This window comes from Pezoporus occidentalis, unplaced genomic scaffold (assembly GCF_034315485.1).
Source record: "Pezoporus occidentalis ecotype Australia unplaced genomic scaffold, CSIRO_AGI_Poc_V1 ctg44, whole genome shotgun sequence".
Lineage (NCBI taxonomy): Eukaryota > Metazoa > Chordata > Aves > Psittaciformes > Psittacidae > Pezoporus > Pezoporus occidentalis.
The window spans coordinates 2,648,294-2,663,026 of NW_026915769.1; positions in this window are offsets into that span (position 1 = coordinate 2,648,294).

Consider the following 14,733-nt stretch of genomic DNA (forward strand, 5'->3'; position numbering starts at 1 on the left):
CCTTTGAGCACTTTTGCAAGAAGAGAGAAAAATCTGAGCCAGACTTTCCCCCTTATGCCCTAGAGACTCCTAGCTTATCACAGGCATGTTGAAGTCAGGAGGCTATATATGTCCCTGCAGTATGTATACTAGAAGCATAAGAACAGAAATAAAGACTTGGTAGCATTTATGGAACAGCTGTTGCCCAAGTTGCTCAGCATAAATGTTAAAGATGATCCACTCTTTGTGCTGAAAATCGTGTCCCCTTACGAAAGCAAGCAGTGAGAAATAATTCAGAAGGAAACATGGCTGTTTCCTATGTATGATAGCCTGAGCAGGTAGTATGAAGGAAGCAAAACAAAATAAAAAGAAATAGCCTATGAAGAGAAAATGTTCTTATTTCCTCAGATTTTTACTTTGCCGGTCAAGCAAAAATAAGAAGAGAAACAATATTACCTAGGTTTTTTTTACATATAGATCATAGGTAGTCTTACTGAGAAAGAGAGTATTTTCTTAGGGCCAGAATGTTACAAATTGATTTCTAGTAAGAATCTGAGTATACAGGAAAATATCACAAGCTGCTCTTTGTGATTTAGGAGCCCTCTTGAATTGATTTTTTTGGATTGTAGAACTGAAAATATTAGCAATAAAAACTTAAGGTTGCTATCTGGTTTCTTACAGTGAAATATACAATCAGCTGTTTTAAAGATGTGTTTTCTTAACATCCTTTGAAGCTTATTAGCATAATGCATAGCTGCAATACACAATGAACACTCACTTTCTAAGGAACTGTTTTCTTTCCTCTCTTTTTCAAAGGAAAATAAATACTGTGACAGGAGGCATTTAACAGAGAAAAAAAAAAAGGCACTCACATGTACTTTTTTTTTTAGCGTATTCTAATTGTAAAGGCATCCATTTTAGCAACTTGTTCATAATCACTTAGCTTTGCAGGTCTTCAGTCTTTTTTATCCATTTTTTGCACGGACAGTGCAGTTTTCCCCATTCCTTGAAATTTAGGTGGTTATTCCTTGTGGTTCCAGAAAGCTTCTGTACGTTAATCTACTCACACAAAGCTCACTGCAAATGAGGTAAGAAGAAGTAGCAGCACTGTGCCATTGAGAGTGTTGTCAAAGCCACTGTGCAAAACCTAAAACATTTATTTAAAATATTCCATCTTAAGTTATTAACACTGAAAGCATGTTAAACAGCTAAGACATTCATGCAGTAAATTAGCTCCTTTGTGTTTGATGGAACTATTCATGGGTGTACAAGTTATTAAGAGAATAGCCTTAATTGCTTTTCATCATTTGTACAATTTTACTGTTATTTGCACTAAATTCAGCTGTGAAAATGAGAGGTTATTTAGGTTCAAGTTCTGGCTGTAATGCATTAGCCCAATGCTGAAATGTTTACATTGCAAGCACAGCAGAGAATTTGCACCCAGTAAAAAAACTTCCAAAAGATTTATGAATATATTTCTATAAGAAAGGCCAGTTTGGATCCTGAAATGGAACATAAAATTCCTTCTATCACAATCAAAACAAAGCAACAAAAACTCACATATTTTCTGGATTTTTTAAAAAGGAGTCCTGAGTAAAAGCAGAAATCTTTCCTTTCCTAGCACTAGGAAAGGCAGTACAATTAAGTTCTGATTTTGAATACATCACTGTCTATAAAGAAAGGGAATTGACATTTATTTTCTGGTAGACTTTCTCCATACCACAAAAATAACTATGATGCTAAATTTGATATATATTTGATAGAACCGACAATATGTCTGCAAATTTACACAGAGCTATGGAGTGAGAGATAGTAACAAACCTGGCACCCCTCAGTAGTAGCTTTTGCCCACATATGTAGTATGAGGTTCTCATACCTCACATTCATATCTTTGCAGTGCACTAATACAAACTTAGCTCCACTTTAACTCAGCATAAATACGATTTCCCTATATAGAAGTATTTCATACTGATTAGTGGCAAGTAGTCCTACAACAGGGGTTTTCCTCTCAGTTACTGTTTGTGAGATGCTAATACAGGCCTGAAGGTCCACTGTGAAACTTGGTCTTATTACATGCCTATCAGAAGTAAAAAGGGCTCTTTGACAGTGAGGCTTTTACATGGATTTCCTAAGAAAAAAAGTACCTGTGGAGGGAGCTTAGGGTGGTGGAAGGAATCACATTTGGCATTACCCAAATAATGAAGGCATTACCCATCAAATGCATCAAACCCCTCAAGAAAATGTGACTGAAGTTTTGAATGAATATCGTGGTGTGTCTATGTCCTGGGTTCAGCAGTAGCAGTCATTTTTCTCCTTCTTAGTAGCTGGTGCAGTGCTGTGTTTTTGACTTTTGGCCTGGGAACAGCGCTGATAACACCGATGTTTTTAGTTGCTGCTCAGTAATGTTTACTCTGACCAAGGACTTTGTGAGTCTCATGCTCTGCCAGGGAGGAGGGGAAGCTGGGAGGGAGCAGAGACAGGACACCTGACCCAAACTGACCAAAGAGGTATTCCATACCACAGCACATCATGCCCAGTATATAAACTGGGGGCAGTTACACGGAAGCGCTAGATCACTGCTCAGGTTGGGCTGGGTATCGATCAGCAGATGGTGAGCAGTTATATTCTCTCCCCTTGTTATTTTGTTGTTTCTCTTAATTACTGGACTGTTCTTATCTCAACCAGTGGGAGTTACACACTTCCCATTCTCATCCCCATCCCTCTGGGGGTGGAGGGAGGAAGGTGGGGGGGGTGGGGGGGGAGGAGTGAGCAAGCAGCTGCATGGTTCTGGGTTGCCAGTCTAGCTTAAACCAAGACAGTCTATCAGTTCCCACCAGCTGCAGATCTGGTTCACTTCACACAGACCCAGGCAGTAGAGGAATCAAATCACCCTACAAGCTGAGCAAACTAATAAGTTTACAGGAAATGTTTAATAAGCTAATGAGCACTTCTTGCTAAAAGACCATTAAAATAGGGTCAGAAGCTTGTTGATTAGATATCTAAGCAGTGCTTGATGAAAATAAGGCAAAAATTTAAAGGAAACGTTCAAAAAGATTAATCAGTTAAATCCAAGCAGAATTAAAAAAAAAAACTTCACTGTTTACAAGTCAACATCAGAGAACTAGATGGCTTTTCAATCCCAGTTTTTATTCTTTCCAAGAAGAAACTTCTGGATGTTGGCAAGTTTTAAGGCTCTATTTAAGATGACAGTTGCTATACATCAGCCCAACATTATTTCATCAAAGTTCACTTATTCATGAATTCCATATTTAATTTCATCACTTTTCATATAATCAAAGAGTTGATTAGAATTTCTCTGATATGAGTTATTATGACTGGCAGGTCATATTTATATTGAAAATGATGCATCAGGATTTGCAAAGTCCAAAAAAACTCACAAGAATTTATGATGAGTGTAGATATATAGCATCTTTCTAACACAACATTTGAATTCTTTCATTAAAGAAATCGTACGATGAGAGACCAGATGCAAATCTTGTCAAGAAAGAGCTTCATATGTCTTTTTCAATTCAGTTAACAAGATGAGACTAGACACAATGCTTCATATTAAAGCACATATGTGCCTCCTTTCCTTTCCTTTCCTTTCCTTTCCTTTCCTTTCCTTTCCTTTCCTTTCCTTTCCTTTCCTTTCCTTTCCTTTCCTTTCCTTTCCTTTCCTTTCCTTTCCTTTCCTTTCCTTTCCTTTCCTTTCCTTTCCTTTCCTTTCCTTTCCTTTCCTTTCCTTTCCTTTCCTTTCCTTTCCTTTCCTTTCCTTTCCTTTCCTTTCCTTTCCTTTCCTTTCCTTTCCCCTTTCCTTTCCTTTCCTTTCCTTTCCTTTCCTTTCCTTTCCTTTCCTTTCCTTTCCTTTCCTTTCCTTTCCTTTCCTTTCCTTTCCTTTCCTTTCCTTTCCTTTCCTTTCCTTTCCTTTCCTTTCCTTTCCTTTCCTTTCCTTTCCTTTCCTTTCCTTTCCTTTCCTTTCCTTTCCCCTCTCCCCTCTCCCCTCTCCCCTCTCCCCTTTCCCCTCTCCCCTCTCCCCTCTCCCCTCTCCCCTCTTCCCTTTCCTTTCCCTTTATTTTCCTTTCCCTTCCCTTTCCCTTTCCCTTTCCCTTTCCCTTTCCCTTTCCCTTTCCCTTTCCCTTTCCCTTTCCCTTTCCCTTTCCCTTTCCCTCTCCCTTTCCCTTTCCCTTTCCCTTTCCCTTCGCTTTCCCTTTCCCTTCGCTTTCCCTTTCCCTTCCCTTTCCCTTCCCTTCCCTTCCCTTCCCTTCCCTTCCCTTCCCTTCCCTTCCCTTCCCTTCCCTTCCCTTCCCTTCCCTTCCCTTCCCTTCCCTTCCCTTCCCTTCCCTTCCCTTCCCTTCCCTTCCCATTTCCATTTCCTTTCCTATTACCTTTCCTCTTTCCTCTCCTCTTTCCTCTTTCATTTCCTATTACCTTTCATTTACTTCCTCTGCCCTCACCTCCCGTTCTCTTCCGCTCCCCGGTTTAGCTTCATAAATGTGGGGATAAAAGACACATATTAGGTATCTAGCTTTAGAAATATTAAAGAATCACTCATAGGCAAATATTGCATTGCATTGTACAAGAGGAAAAAGTAATGTTTTGGCTGAAACATCTAACATGATTTTTTTATTTCATTACTTGAAATAAATGTTTGTTTCCATCTTTGTTCAGTAAAGGTACTAATTTTTCATCTTTACCCACACAAATATATAAATAGGTTAATTATTCTTCTCTAGAAAATAGTTTAAAAATAATTTCTTCTCATTGTAAAGCACTTAGAAGTTTCCAGAAAACATTGTCATAGGATCATAGAATCATAGAATAGTTAGAGTGGGAAAGGACCTTAAGACCATCTAGTTCCAACCCCCCTGCCATGGGCAGGGACACCTCACACTAAACCATATCACCCACGGCCTCGTCCAACCTGGTCTTGAACACTGCCAGGGGTGGAGCATTCACAGCCTCCCTGGGCAACCCATTCCAGTGCCTCACCACCCTAACAGGAAAGAATTTCCTCCTTATATCCAATCTAAACTTCCCCTGTTTAAGTTTTAACCCATTACCCCTTGTCCTATCACTACAGTCCCTAATGAAGAGTCCCTCCCCAACATCCCTATAGGCCCCCTTCAGATACTGGAAGGCTGCTATGAGGTCTCCATGCAGCCTTCTCTTCTCCAGGCTGAACAGCGCCAACTTTCTCAGCCTGTCTTCATACAGGAGGTGCTCCAGTCCCTGATCATCCTCGTGGCCCTTCTCTGGACTTGTTCCAACAGTTCCATATTCTTTCGGTGTTGAGGACACCAGAACTGCACACAATACTCCAAGTGGGGTCTCACAAGAGCAGAGTACAGGGGCAGGATCACCTCCCTCTACCTCCTGGTAACACTTTTGATACAGCCCAGGATACGGTTGGCTTCCTGGGCTGCAAGCGCACACTGCCGGCCCATGTGAAGTTTCTCATCAACCAACACCCCCAAGTCCTTCTCTGCAGGGCTGCTCTGAATCTCCTCTCTGCCCAACCTGTAGCTGTGCCTGGGATTGCTCTGACCCAGGTGTAGGACCTTGCACTTGGCATGGTTAAACCTCATGAGGTTGGCATCAGCCCACCTCACAAGGGTGTCAAGGTCCCTCTGGATGGCATTCCTTCCCTCCACGGTATCAACCGAACCACACAGCTTGGTGTCATCGGCAAACTTGCTGAGGGCGCACTCAATCCCACTGTCCATGTCAGCAATGAAGATGTTGAAGAAGACCAGTCCCAACACTGATCCCTGAGGGGCGCCACTCATTTCTGGTCTTCAGCCGGGCTTTGAGCCATTGGCCACATCTCTTTGTGGGCGGCCATCCAGCCAGTTATTTATCCACCTAGTGGTCCATCCATCAAACAGTTGTCTCTCCAATTTAGAGACAAGGATGTCATGTGGGACAGTGTCGAACGCTTTACACAAGTCCAGGTAGATGACATCAACTGCTCTACCCCTGTCCATCAGTTCCGTAGCCCCATTATAGAAGGCCACCAAATTGGCCAGGCAGGATTTCCCCTTAGTGAAGCCATGCTGGCTGTCACCAAGCACCTTGTTGTTTTTCATGTGCCTTAGCATGCCTTCCAGGAGAATGTGCTCCAAGATTTTGCCAGGCACAGAGGTGAGACTGACTGGTCTGTAATTCCCCGGGTCATCCATTTTCCCCTTGTTGAAAATGGGGGTTATATTTCCCTTTTTCCAGTCATTGGGAACTTCACCTGACTGCCATGATTTTTCAAATATGATGGCCAGTGGCTTAGCAACTTCATTTGCCAGCTCCTTCAGGACCTGAGAATGGATTTCATCAGGTCCCATGGACTTGTGCACGTTCAGTTTCTTAAGATGGTCTCAGACCAGATCCTCTCCTACAGTGGGCCCAAGGTCTTCATTCTCACAGTCCCTGCATCTGCCTTCCAAGACTTGGGTGGTTTGGTCAGAGCCTTTGCCAGTGAAGACTGAGGCAAAGAAGTCATTCAGAACCTCAGCCTTCTCCAAATCCAGGGTAGCCAGTTCTCCTGAGAGCTTCCTGAGGGGGCCTACATTGTCCCTAGTCTGTTTTTTATTTGCTATGTACCTATAGAATCCCTTCCTGTTATCTTTAATACCTCTAGCTAAGTTTGATTCTAACTGGGCCTTGGCTTTCCTAACCTGGTCCCTAGCTTCTCGGACAACATCCCTGTACTCTTCCCAGGCCGCCTGTCCTTGCTTCCACCTTTTATAAGCCTCTTTTTTCCTTTGAATTTTCCTCAGCAGCTCCTTATCCATCCAAGGAGGTCTCCTGGCCCTCCTGCTGCACTTCCTTCTAGTTGGGATGCAACACTCCTGAGCTTGTAGCAGGTGATCCTTGAATATCAACCAAGAGTCTTGGGCTGCCCTGCCCTCTAGGGCTATATCCCATGGAACCTTCCTAAGCAGGTTCCTGAAGAGGCCAAAGTCTGCTCTTTTGAAGTCTAGGGCAGTGAGCTTGCTGCACGCTCTTCTCACTGTCCTGAGGATCTCAAATTCGAGCATCTCGTGATCGCTGCATCCAAGGCAGCCCTGGAGAGTCACATTTTGAACGAGCCCTTCCCTTTTGGTGAGCACGAAGTCAAGCATGGCCTCTCCTTGTCGGATCTTTGTCATTAAAAAAAGTCTCTGAAAATGCAGGTAAGAACACAAAACAAAACAAAGAAACTTTCAGGATATATTAATCTTTTGGGTCTTTTGTTTTTGTTTTTGTTTTTTTTTTTTTTCCTACTATTCAGGCTTATCTGTGAAAAATCTGGTTCAGCAACCTTGTCTTACTCTATTTCTGTAAAGGATCATCTCCTAACAAACACTGTAGGCTTGAAATTTAGGAATATAAAATGGGAAAAATTTATGAAGAACCGTCTGCGATAGCACTGATATTGCCACACATTTAAATTAGTTTGGCAATTATTTTGGGAAGCTCAGCTGGGATAATCATCTGATGTATTTTAGTTGTGTGCCAATTATTTTGCAGATTTCTGCCAGCTGTTCTCACCCTACATGACAAAGTAATAAAACCTGCTTACTGGACACAGTTAAAATATCACTATCAGCTTCAAATCAGCTGCTCCAGTAGGACAAGCAGGGTTGGGTCTGTATCATGGGTAGTCAAAGTTGTCAAAAAACAATTAGTTTTTTATTGTAATTTTCTCAATTTTCAAAATATAAGTCATATGACTGCAAAATCATCCTCCCGACCTCTCCTGTATCCAGGATGTCTTGAACTGTAGTCCTTTACTGTAAGGCATCCTCACAGAAACTTTTTGTGGTATAATTCACCAGGAGATATGTGAGTAGACTTCTGTCCATTTAACAGTTGAAACTGTACTGTTGTTAAATGAATTCAGTAATTTACTTGGGGCTTGAAATGGGAAGGTGTTCCCTACCTACTAGGGTACACTGTCTGGAGATATTTAGAGTGCAGATAACAAACAAACACCACAGGAGAGAGAAAACCTTGACTTCCAGGTTTGCACCAGATGATAACAAGACTTGTCTGCTACCTGGGAACTGAGGACAAAGGTAGACACAAAAATCCACAGGCTGTAAAATAATTTGACAAGAGCATAAAGGCCATCTCAGTAATTGCTCCCAACAGCAGTCGAAACCAGTGTTCTGGATGCTTATTCTGAAAGAGCTGTCCCTTGCCTTGCAGAGGTTGATTTGAAGGCAGTTCTCTGAGAACCACAGCACGTTATTTCATCATCCAGCTTGTCAACTCATCAATGAGAAAGCTGTAATGCTATTGGCACTCGCTTTGGTGAAAAACAGTTTGCAGTATGTTAACAGCACTGCAGCCTCATCACCCACCCTGACTTCCTCTAATGACCTTACTGTGGAAGAGGAGTTGTGGCATAACTGAGTGCCTCTCCTTAGATTTAGAAAATCTAAAGAAAATCTTCGTGAAAACATAAACTAACCTTATTGCAAATCATAACAGCACTGTTCCCCCAACCTGATTAATGACAAAAAGTAATTTCTTGAAATACATTCCAGAGAAACAAAAGGGACTCTCTTACAGTGAAAAACCCCTAATGCAGACACCCTTAAGGAGAAGTTGTGAAAGCTTTCTGGCAATTATGCTGCTTTTAGAAGTGAAATAACAGAGTTAATATTACTTGTTCCTTCAATAATCCAGGTATGGTTAATATAATATCATATAACTCATCTAATAATATTTTTTTGCTTATGCTACTTTAAAAGCAATATACTTGTCTTAAGAAAAGACAGATCATTAATTTAGGTTAAAAAAGAAATCTGACCTACTTTTTACATAATTTTAACTTTTCAAAATTGCCAGTTCAAAATTAATTGACAAAATGTCAATGATATTTTTTGCTACCAGGCACAAGAAAAAGCTTGAGATATATGAAAGCAACATTTATGATAAAATAACACCTTTGAGAATGTTGCTAATATATAGAATTGTGAAGGTGGTAAGAAACTGGCACAAGTTGCCCAGAAAAGCTGTGGCTGCCCTATCCCAGGCAGTGTTCAAGGCCAGGTTGAATGGGCCTTTGAGTAATCTGGTCTAGTGGAAGGTGCTCCTGCCCATGGCAGGGGGCTGGAACTAGACGATCTCTAAGTTCCCTTCCAACCCATACCATTCTGATTCTATGATACCATGACAAGTTGAATGAGTGCATATTACAATGAACATCGCATGCTGCTTAAGAGAAGGAACCTGCAAGTTTGGTCTAGCCTGGGCAGACACAGAAAATGATGTACCACACTCCACTACCCTGTGATTGCCATACACCTGGTTGAGTGTTTGTGGTTGCTAGCAGTAACTTGGAAAACAGCCTACAGAGCTTGTATTTGAGTACAACTCCCTTGTATTATATCTGTCGTACACAGAGGAAACATGGAAATAAATTAGGTATGTACATTTTAAAATTTCCCATATTGTAAGCACAAATTGTGAAAATTAATTTCAGCATTCTGGCACAGGCTGCCAGGGATTTGATAATAAAAGAACGTTAACTGCTCTGCGTAGGTGGTTGGCTTTGCTCCCACAAGCTTTCCAATATGCTTCCCATTACATTTTAATACTTCTGTACTGTGAATATAAGCACTTACTAAGGATTCTGATTGATACAATGGGAGCAGGTTTGTATGGCAGAAAATATCAGTATACTCAGTACACAAGTATGTCTGGACGTAGAGGATAGTGCTGAAGCTCCAAGTGGCTGAATTAAGATTTTAGAAGTACTTAAAAAAGAATAACATTTAAATACGAAAAAGAAAAAAAGAGAAGAAAAAGAAAAAACTGCAGCATTTATTATACTTTATCAATGATTCTAACTTGTACTGTAGATCATCACTGCAAGAACCCTCTTCTGTTTTGGCAGCTTCTCTTGGATGGGTGCAGGGGTGAGCCAGGAGGCTACCCAAGTGGTCTTGCAAAATTTCTCAGGTTCCTGATAGCTATGCAATACTTGCACATGCTAGAACACTGTTGTGAAACATGCATTTCAGCTGGGCAAAAACGCTGCTCCTGTGGGATAAACCTGAATCGCAGGGTGCATTTTCCAGTCAAGTGCAGTCTGAGTAACTCAGAAGCACTTGCCTTTGATACTCCAACACTGGTTTGATTGGATGATTTTCACAACCTTGTGCCTTTCTTATTTATTGTTCTTAAGACAGACTTAGTGCTCCTTCCCCTAAGAGGTTAATCTTAAAAGGAGACAGAACAAAGTTGATTTTTAAGTTACTTTAGAGTTGACAAAGGCCACAAAGTAATTTTCCATATCCCTCACCCAGGTATTAAAAAATCAATAGCCTAATTACAGTAAGTCCTAGATACTTTTGCTTTCTTTTTCATCTTTCAATTTTGAAAGTTTAGTATTCATAGAATCACAGAATCGTACAATAGTTAGGGTTAGAAAGGACCTTAAAATCATCTAGTTCCAACCCCCTTGTCCCTTCTACCTCACACCAGACCATGTCACCCAAGGCTTTGTCCAACCTGGCCTTGAACCCTGCCAGGGATGGAGCATTTACCACTTCAGGTAACCAGTTCCAGTGCCTCACCACCCTCACAGTAAAGAACTTCTTCCTTATATCTAACCTGAAATTTCCATTTAAGTTTAAACACATTACCTTACCTTTCACCCATATGAATGTTTGAAAGTTACACTTCTTACAAGTGAAAGCTTAAGGCTTTACCTACTTGTATGTTCCCAGAAAGGGTCTTTCAGAAAGGCCTGAAATAGTGAAATTCATATCACTGCTGTCAAAGCTGAGAAAAGCTTTGAACTTAGCTTACTGAGTTATGCTGTCGCCTTTCATCCTCTCCAAACTCCTTTGTTTTGTGTCTTAGTTTTGTGGGGTTTATTGGATGTCTGCTCAGAGATGCTTCTCAAAAATACAGTGATGGCTGTTAGGGATTAGATCTTGCTTAAAATATGGATTTGTGTTTGGAATTACATTTTCTGTTCTAATTGGGAAAAATATTTTTAAAGTTCACAGACATACGATATTACTATTCTGCTATGCTGTGTTTGATGATATATTTGTACACACTTATGCCATAAGATTTTGTAAAACAAAAATGCTTTTTTTTAATAATGTAATTTTCTAATAAAACCAGCTTCAAGAGTTCTATAAGTATTGGGAAAAGACTTCTAATAATAACTAGAATTCTTATTTTATACAAGTATGTACAGGTCTGCAATCTTCAGCAAAAAGTTCAACACTAAGAGTTTAATATTTTGCATTTTAACACTACAGTTAGAATAGAGATCAGAACAGCAACAAAATTGGAAATCAGGAATAACGATGGCTATGCTATTTCTGAATCACATTCAATTATTAAAGAGTTAGTTCTGTGTAACTTCTGATTTAGGTGCACCATCATATTGTACTCACAGTCTCTGGCTGGTATATTTGTAATGAAAAGGCAAAGCTCTGACTCTACTGTATTGTTGGTTTGGTTTTGTTTGTTTGTGCTTGGTTTTTGGTGTTTTTTTTTTCTGATTTTTTTTTGTTTGTTTTTTATTGGGGGGTGTTTTTATGGGTTTTTTTACTTGTTTGTTTGTTTGTTTGTTTGTTTTTGTAATTTTATGACCTGTAAGTATTAAGTGGAGGAAGGGATTTGGATTCTGGAGTGACCTCACTTTTGGATTTGGGTTTTGCTTAAGGTTTCAGAAATCATTGTAGCTAGACTAATTCTAGAATCTGAGAATCTGAGTTATTAACTCCAGATAGATATATATCTTACAGTACAAGGATTTTTAAGATTTTAAACTACTAAGTTTAAGGTGGGAGGGAAATAAACGGGTAAAAATATTTTTTAGTGCAAGGTTCCATTGCTGTCCTTTTTTCCAGTTCTTCCCCAATTTTCTGAGCAGCGTTGACTGACAACCATGCAGAAGGATACTGAGTGGCTGGTGGAAGCATTTGCAAATGTGCTGGTAGCAGAGAACAGCGATGCTTCTGCTGCCACATCATGTCTTCTTTGCAGCAGGAGGATATTATGAAGTCTGTCCTGAAGAATTTTCATTTTGCTGAATTTTCAGAACCAGATTGAATTTTGAATAGGGTTTTTGTATTTGCCAAGTTTTGTTTAAAGCAAATCCTTGTCGTTCTCACTCCTGTGTGAAAACTGCTGCAGGAAAAAAAAAGTTAAGCCTTCTTTTAAACATAAAAGTGGGAACAAAATGTTACAGGTCATGATACTGTGCAATGCGACTGCTCAAAAAAAAAAAAAAAATAAAAATCTAGGCACTCCCTGTTGCTTTTATTTCTACCTTATCTGTTACTTCTGTACAGAGCAGCATGTCAGATTTCCTGTCATCTGTTTTCCAATAACGGGAAGCTCGGAAGTTTATTTTATTTTATTAATCTACTCATTAAGATATAGAGAGTTTGTGCTTCACAAAGACATCTGTTCAGCTATTAAGTGAATTATTTATAAGCTATTTAAAGGCAGTACTGCAATAAAATATTTAAATGTAGTTTAGCCTCTGAAACAAAGTCAATATAAAACAGGCTGTGTTTTCTGAAGGGAATTCCTTAATATACAGATTCCCTTTCTATTCTAAAATAGTTCCTTTAAGATAATTTATTAGCAGGACAATGCCTATCTCTGAAGATTTTCCCCAGTATCAAACACACGTGTATTTTATTAGGGAAAAAACCCTACAGCTGTAATACTAAAACCACACACATAAATCCCAACAAAGCCAGATTTGTTTACACCCCACAGCATTTCACAGTTACGGACAAAAATGTTTTACAAAGGATTATAATTTGTGTAGATTTACTTCAAATGGCATATCTCCCATAGCAAATTTTGTTTCATATTTCATAGGAGATTTTATTTAGGATGGTGACTGCATATGTTATTGTTTCGCTTAAGAAAGAAAAAAATGTCCTGAATCATAAATGCCAAGAATGTTTAATGGAAAATGTATGTTCCCACTCTCACCATGTTAACCACTTAACTCATCAAATTACTTATGCAAATAGTGACAACAAATTATAGTCAAGAGCAGTTTTTAGAAATGTTCACTTTCCTGAAGGTAGCTATAAATATTTGACCTAAGTAATTAAGAGGGCAGCAAAATTATATTCAATGCATTTCAAGTATTTGGAAAGCTTAGTGTTCCTTTTCTGGGTAAGTTTAGAAACTCCAACTAGATGGTAAGATTCTACATTTATTTTGTTTGTAGGTGATTTTTCTAAATACATACCCATGTGTACACACAAACACAAAGAATGTCCCCAGTGCTCTTTACAGTTACATTAAGAAATAATCAAAAGAAGACAAAAACAGGTAGACAGAGGGGTCAGAGTAGTAAGTGAAGGTGAAGGAGGGAGAGAAAGAATGGGAAAATATATGTGTGACTTTGTACATGTGTGTCTGACTTAAAGATCAAAAGGGAGATGTGCTGGATTGGAGCAATGACCACATATTCTGATAGTCCTCTCTCTTGCCTACTGCTGAAAATACCTCTGTGTTTCTGCCATGCTTACTGTAGAGCAAAGCTGTGTAACCTTTACTGAGGAAAAAAGTGATTTTCATTGTATTCCATTTTAAAAGAAAGTGAGAGCTTGGAAAAGATCACTGTGGGGAGACTGCAATAGACATCTGGCTTTTCACTTACAAGCCTTTCCCTAATGCACAATATGCACAGATTAAGCTAAATTGTGCAGTTGTATGTGAATTATTAGCAAATGGACAAAATAGCCTAATTAATAGTTGGTATAAATCTCATCCAGAAGTGCATAAGGCTTGGCAGCAATGTCACAGATGGTAAAAATGTAAGGAAGAAGGAAAAGAGAAACACTGCCGAGTCAAATGTAAATGGCATATCATTTTGGCATAACCAGACACGCTTCATATGCAGAGAATGGAGGTTGAGAGGGCACCACCAACTCCTCTTTGCCAGACTGAAGGTAAACCGAAAGTGAGAGCTGAGCAAAATAGAACTTTTGGGTTGAGCTCAGTTTTAATTATACATGGAGAAAATCATCATGTGAACAAATTCAGTTTTAGGGCATAACATGCACAGTCCCTTTTTCCCAATTTCCCACTATTAACACACTTGACAGCTGTCTAAGGTTTACAGGTATCTAACATAGTTCAAATCTTTTGTGCCTGGAGAAAAATAGTGAAAAACTGCTAGAAGTTCTCATCCTGCACTGTTAACCCACCAGATGAACTTCAGACAGGCATCATTTGTAGCAGTAATGTTCCAACACATTACCACTGGGAGCGCCTGTGACAGTCAATGATGCAAGAAGTTACTGTTGGGAATGGATTTTTTTCAAGAATGACCTTCATTCCACCAAGCTCCATTTGCTGAAGATACTTATACAATTAAAACTCATATCTGTGTTTGCTTTTTTTGGTAGCTTACAGTCTAAACACATACTGCATGACTATACCTTGCTATGATGGAAACCCCTTATAAAAGTCTGGAATAATACAACCATGAGTATAAGTAGAAAAATCATGCCTTTCTAAAGTTCTTTGTCCTACTAAAACCAGTATGTTCGCTAGGTCTTACTCTGAGAGAAAGATCTTGCAGCAGAAAATCCCTGCAACCCATGGCAGTTCATTGCAGCTGAAAACTTTTTCACTGCTTAAAATTTGCAGCAACTGAGATGCCAAACCTTGCTGAAGATGCTACTTGGCCTTTAGGAGTGTGCTTTACTTGTGACAATTATGAGTGGAGCCTTGAAGACTCAGACAAATAATGTTATGAAAGCAAATTAA